At 33.2% G+C, this 6,762-nt stretch overlaps 1 pseudogene; it reads right to left on the bottom strand.

The window, feature by feature from the left end:
• Positions 1–2,397: 2,397 nt before the first annotated feature.
• On the bottom strand, positions 2,398–6,346 carry LOC126680439 (casein kinase 1-like protein HD16; annotated as a pseudogene).
• Between the last annotated feature and the right edge of the window lie 416 nt (positions 6,347–6,762).

Consider the following 6,762-nt stretch of genomic DNA (forward strand, 5'->3'; position numbering starts at 1 on the left):
CTTTAAATTTTTATGGACTATTTACGTCTAATTGCGTTTTAATCTTCCAATGTTGCAACTGTGCACAGATTGCGACTGCTTAGATTCCAGCAAGCTAACCGAAAGCTCGTCATCCAGATAGATTTCTCTGAAAATTATCATTGGACGCTTCAGTTCCTTATCACATTTTACATGTCCGAAAAATAGGTGTCTACAACTGTTCAATGAGCACTGTTTTTGGATATATTTTTAAAGGTATTAAAATAAATTGTTAAAAATTATTTTTATTTAAATTGTAAATATTGCACGTGCGTAATATTTTTATGACAATTATATATTAAAAATTAAATAAATTATTGAAAACAAATTTTTATTTTTTATTTTTGCTTTTTATAAATATTATAAGTTATTATTTATTTTAGTTGAAATTATAAAATTTGTGCAAATTAATATGATCCGTTATAATATAGATATATAAACAAATAATTATATTTTAGATGTTTCTCTTATTAAAATTTAAAGAAAAAATTTCCTATACAACACTATTTTGTATTTTATTTTTAACCTTACATATATTTTAAACATATTTGTAGGTCATACCTCTTTTTAACCAAAAATACTTTTTTTTAATTTCAAAATATTTTTTTTCACCTTTTAATGATTTATGCTCTTTGTTATAGATTTTTTTCCAGGTGTTTGTTTGTTTTTTATCGTATTTTTAGTGTAATTATGGTGTTTTTATAGTGTATCTATGATTTTTTTAATGTAACTGTAGTGTTTTATAGTGTATCTATAGTATTTTTTTAGTGTTTTTATAGTGTATACCATAAAAACACTACAAATACACCATAGATACACAAAAAAATACCAAACGTATAAAAACAAAACATATATACACCAAAAAAATACCAGAAATAAACTATGGATACACTAGAAATACAACATAAAAATATTATAAATATACCATAAATCAATTCGTTGTTTACAAAATCAATAGCATCAAAATTAAAAAAAAAACAAATATGAATAAGAGAAAGCTAAAATAATTATATGAACAATAGAATATATATATATATATATATATAATAATCTATTTGCAAAAAATCTAAATTATCACAAAAAAACTTGAAAAGCTACAAAAAATCTAAAAACGATATCGCGGAATTCATTGGAAGAAATGCGGTGACGAGAAAATCAATAGACAAATCACGGCGATGAGAAAACCACCGAAAAAACGCGACACATGAAAATTACGACGAGAAATCCACCAAAAGACGCGAGACGACAAGTAGAAGAAAGCGATGTGCGGCGTAAATAGACGAACGGAAAAAAAGTTAAAAGAAGTAGACGAACAAAAAGAAGAAGAAAAAGGAAAAGAGAAATTTGAGAGGAAGAAAAGTAGAGAGAGAATGTGAATTTAAACTGGGTTTAAACCTTTTATATATATTATGATATTTTTGTATATATGTTTATAAAAAGAGTACTGACGAGAATTATGGAAAGATGGATGAAAAAGGTGTAAATAAACTTGAAAATCAGATATTTTAAAAATAATTCCAAATTTAAACTCACTTGATCTACATATCCATGTAGAAATCGTGTTTCTTGCACTTTTAAGTAAGTTTTTAATATTTATAGATTTTTTATTTATTTCTATAATAAATAAAACTTTTTATTTATGAAACTTTTTTTTATAAAGATGGTAATAGATTGTTAGACTATCACTCGTTAATGGTTAGACATTTAATATCACTATGTTATCAATAGAACCCCACGTGTATTTCTTTAAGAGAGTTTAATCTCTTAAGGCGTAGGTTTGGAAGTTTCAATTCAAGATGGGAAGGAACCCTCATTAAACCACACCACCTATAGTTACATGAATCTTATTAAAAAGTTAATTTTTTTTGGAAAAAGAAAGTTTATTTTCTAATTTTCCCTTTCAATCTATAAATTTAATTATCCGATTATAAATATTAAATAAACATTTTGTATTATGGAATTAGTGTTTAGTCCTTAAATAAAATCATATTGGCAATTTTATTTAGTCTCGTGACAATCGCCCCACATGTAAATCCCAATCCTTGATTTTTATGGTTTTGCATAGTGACATACTAGAGAAATTAGAAACTCATTCAAAACTAAATACCTTAAAAGGTATACTTTTATTTAAATGTTGATTTTTTTTAAGTTGTTGCGAACTTTATGAACAAAGTTGGAAGATATCTTGTATTTAACTTTTTTTAATTAGAAATATACTTGCACTTCATATTATTTTATTAAAATTAATTTTTTTAAATTTTGATAAATTATTAAAAGTTAATATTGTAATTTATAAAATAATTATAAATTAAAATTTCAAATAAGTCTTACAACAACAAATATATCAATTTAAGTTGTAGATAATTTTACAAGGGAAAAGGTAAAAAATAACCCTAAGGTTGCCAAAAAGGAGCAAAAATGATCTAATGATCTTTTAGGCACAAAAAATGACCTTAACGTTGCCAAGCGCAAAAATTATCCTAATGTCTAAGAACTAATTACTAAACCCCTTTGTTCGACGGTGTTAAACTAATAACTATACAGAGACGCAATGGTCAGTCATGAGACTGTTCGTCCATAACAAACTGCTGCAAGATATTTTTTCTTTGCCCATTTCTCCTGAAAATCCATCTTAGATATTAGACACACATAGAAAAATATGAATGAAAAAAAATAGAAGTCGCACCTTGAGATGGGTACTAGGAAAAACAGAAGTTCGAAGCGTCTCTTGGCTGTTATCTAGAGGTTTCTTTCTTGGCACACTAAGAACAATTGCAGCCTGGTCCGGAGTTGCTGCAATTGCTGTGATACGATATCCTTTATTCCACCGATGATGAATGCCTTCACTTGGATACAGGAAATCCATTTCCACGACCTGATATGAGAAGCCTGCGCCAAGGGACATGACAACTGCCCATCTACACCCTGCGGTGCCCATTGAAGTAACGTAAAAGCCCTCTTTCCATTTCTTTTTAATCCATTTATAAGGGAATGAGTCGCTAACTTTACACGACTGCATCCAATACGGAGTACCTGAACACAAATTTGAAATAAGTCATTCAAACAAAGCATAGTTCTCGAACTAATGAATTATTAATAGATCTAGACAGACCTTTAGACATAACAACTAATGAGCTTCCATTAGTAGCTCCAGCTATTGCACTGATATAGTAATTCTTCTCCCAGTGCTCCATTATCCATTCCTTCAGAAAAGCGAAATAAAGACAGTTTTCGTTATGATGCACATTTATAGATTACAGACTGCAGTAAGAACCAGCAAAATACAATTTCATAATTTGGTCTGACCGTAGAAGACAAGTGCACCAAGCAAATCAAAGATTTAAGTATGCACCTTATGTAGAAAGATTGGTGATGTTTCATACACTTGGGCAGTGTAACCAGTACCAGCATCATAATCACAGCCCAGAGATTATGAGAGGAAGCTATGCTGCTGATAAATAAGCCATCCTTGATTCCTTTTTCAATGTGCTGAGCAAGCCTCACATCAGCCAGATTACAGTGAACCCTGCAAAGCATACAACACAAGCTTTATAATCTCAAAAACCATATGACAGCAAGGCAAAATGATCAGGTAAAAGAGACCAGGAAGAGGACAAGATATTGAAAAAAAGGGGCTTGGAAGAGTTTGGATTCATAAATTCAAAAATTTGACAAAATATAGAGATACACACGGAAAGGCAAACAAATTTGCCTAATTGTATCAATAAATCAGAGCCAGAATCACCTAAATATATCATTTGATGCATTGCTTTATACCTTTGCTTCATGGGTCCACAAGCACGGTACACACTAATCCATTGTGTTAGTGGCATGCCCATGCGAACCTTTTTCTTTGATTGTCCATTGTTATCTTCTTCCTCTTCCTCATCCTCTGCAGCCAGCCGGCCTCTCTTATGACCAATAAGCTTCACACAAACACAACTAATAGGATCATAACTTCATTAGGAATTACCGAATTAATAGCTACAGCAGACAAACAGGAATATACATGCACCTTTTCAGCACCATCTGTGTTAATTGGCCTGATTTCTGGACTTAGACTGAGAATCCCATCAAAAATGGAAACACATTTTGCATAATCTGGTTCTTCATCGAACTTTAAGTTCACAACATACTTAATGAACCGTCTAAAAGGCTGAGGATAAAAGCAACAGAGGGCCTCTGGGGATATTTCCATCTTTTGCTTACAAACAAGAAACCCCTTATTCTTTTCCTGAGAACTCCATCATGTTAGAATAGATTTCATGCACATGTCTGGTGTGCATCAGTTTTTTGATGTGTGGTGTACATTTTATGAGTGTGTGGCTACATCAAGTGATTAGTAGGAGATACAAGTTAAGAAAGAATACTAACCTTGTGTCCCTGCCAAGGCAAACTGCCTTTAAGAAGGAAAATCAGGGTGTAGGCAAGTGATTCCAAATCGTCTCGTCTACTGGCTGTTCTCCCCAAATGGGCATGCACACTAGCGTACCGAAATGTTCCGCTATTACAGCAATTTAACTATCGATTATTTTATTTAAAAATCACAAATATTTTAGAAAAAATTATATCTTTCTATAAATTTGAAATTGTTAAATTATTGTTTACATTAGAGACAAAAGAAATACCTGAAAGCATCAGGCCTTTGGTCATATTCAACATGAAGGCCACTTGAAGCATCTCGCCATTTGGTAGCTGATTTGGAAAAGGGATTTCAAATAGTGGGCCATGAGTAAAGACAATTGACAACATGTCTCTACAAGACTAAACAAAATTAAAAGATATGATGAAGCGCAAATTACCTAATCCAAGATCAACAAGCAATAACTTTTTCTCATCAGGAGTTCCTGGAATTCCAAGCAAAAAATTATCCGGCTTTATGTCTCCATGAACATAACTGCAAAAACATTTGTGTCATTTGAGATATGATTCAGAGTAATTAACATTATAAAATGAGAATAAGGCAACAGAACACCAACTGATTTCCACATACAACAAACAACCAAAAAGAGGTTTATCTCCGTAATTCACTTGCCAGAGCTAACCATCTTAGCAAAACTACATCCACGAAAGAAAACAAATCATACCCTCTGGAGTGCATCTTCTCCAATATTGATAATGCTTCAACAGCAACGCAGACGACCATTTCAACTGACATTCTGCAATGCATAACGATGTAAGTAGCCTAGCCTATATGCACAAAAGGATAATAGCTAACAGAAAAACAAATTCAGTAAAAGGAAGTGAGCTGACGACTGAAATTTAATATTTCCGAGATCCCATAAGCTTGGCCCCAGCATATCCATAACCTAAGGAAATTAAAGTTTGTGGTTAAAAAACATCCACACAGAAAGGAGCATTAGAAGTAGCGCAAATGAAGTCAATACCATGATATAAAAGTCACCTTGCCGGCCCTTGTAGTGCACTCGAGGTATACCGTGGCTTCCCTTGAGAGAGCTGCACAAACGATAAGTTGAGAAAAATGACTGATATGCACCAACTATGACACATCGTTACATGCATGCTTCCCACTCATCTGGTGGTCCATCATTACTACTAGCATGTTCCAATTTTAAGGCCACCTGAAAAGGAAAATTAGGCACTACATAGTAAATTTAGTAAAGAATCGTGAGATTGAAGAAGCTGGTAGTACCCTTGCAGCTCCGGGGCCGGTTGTTTCATTTGTATTTGTAGGAGAAAGGCGTCGACCAACAAACACTTGACCAAACCCACCTCTGCCTAACGTTCTCTCTAATTTGTACAATGGGGAATCTCCAACTTGAACCTGTCGAATCATAAACAAAGACTGGTGCTTTTCATTTCCAAGAAGAACGATAAAAAAAATTGTCGTGCTTTCTTAGACATTTACATTCAGATAAAAGCAAGAATGGAACAGAAACGAACGGTATAGGGTAAAGGAGGAGTAGCGCTGTCGTCTTCAGAAGCAGCGGCGCTACACTCATGCTGCTGCTGCGGTTGATCATCTTCCTTGTCTTTAACTTGGTCACTAAACTCAGGAAACGGCGTGTGCATAGCTGCGGCGGCGCGTCTTCCTCGTGTTCTGGTTGCAATCCCTTCCGCTGCTGGTGTTGCTCTCTAGCGTTTGCGTGCTCCACTACGCATTACTGGAACTCAACAGATTAGGGAACTTCAAACAGCGTGAAAGGAAGACATTTAAAATATGGAATGCAGAGGACGAAAAGAAGACAGTACTAGCAGCAGCAGCAACAGCGACGGCGGTGGAAGCAGGAAGCAGCGACGGAGGTGGAGGCACTGCAAGGCCGGGAGGAAAATCCAGTCCAAGAGCAAAATTGCTTTTGTTTGTGTCTAAACTAATGTTATGTTAGAAATTAAAGGAAGAAAATATAATGCTAATTTAAGGTTTCCAATTAAATATAAAATTACTATGATTTTTAAAAATTATTAATTTTACTACCATCTTTCGATTTTTTATAATTATATAATCATTTAAAAATTTGGCGCCAAAGGAAGATATTAAACCAGTTTTTTAAAAACCAAATCGATAAATAAACTGGTACAGTCAATGATTTTTGGTTTAACCGATTCAACCGCCGATTGAACCGGTTTTAGTAAAATTTGGAAAAAACAATTGATTATATACCGATGGATGTGATCGAAGCTGACAAAAGATAAATAATAAAAAAATGACAAAAGTTACCATGTCACATCATGTCATATTTCAAACCAACAAAAAAGACAATACTAAAAGACCCTATCTTTTGG

The sequence above is a fragment of the Mercurialis annua genome, linkage group LG5 (assembly GCF_937616625.2).
Source record: "Mercurialis annua linkage group LG5, ddMerAnnu1.2, whole genome shotgun sequence".
NCBI lineage: Eukaryota > Viridiplantae > Streptophyta > Magnoliopsida > Malpighiales > Euphorbiaceae > Mercurialis > Mercurialis annua.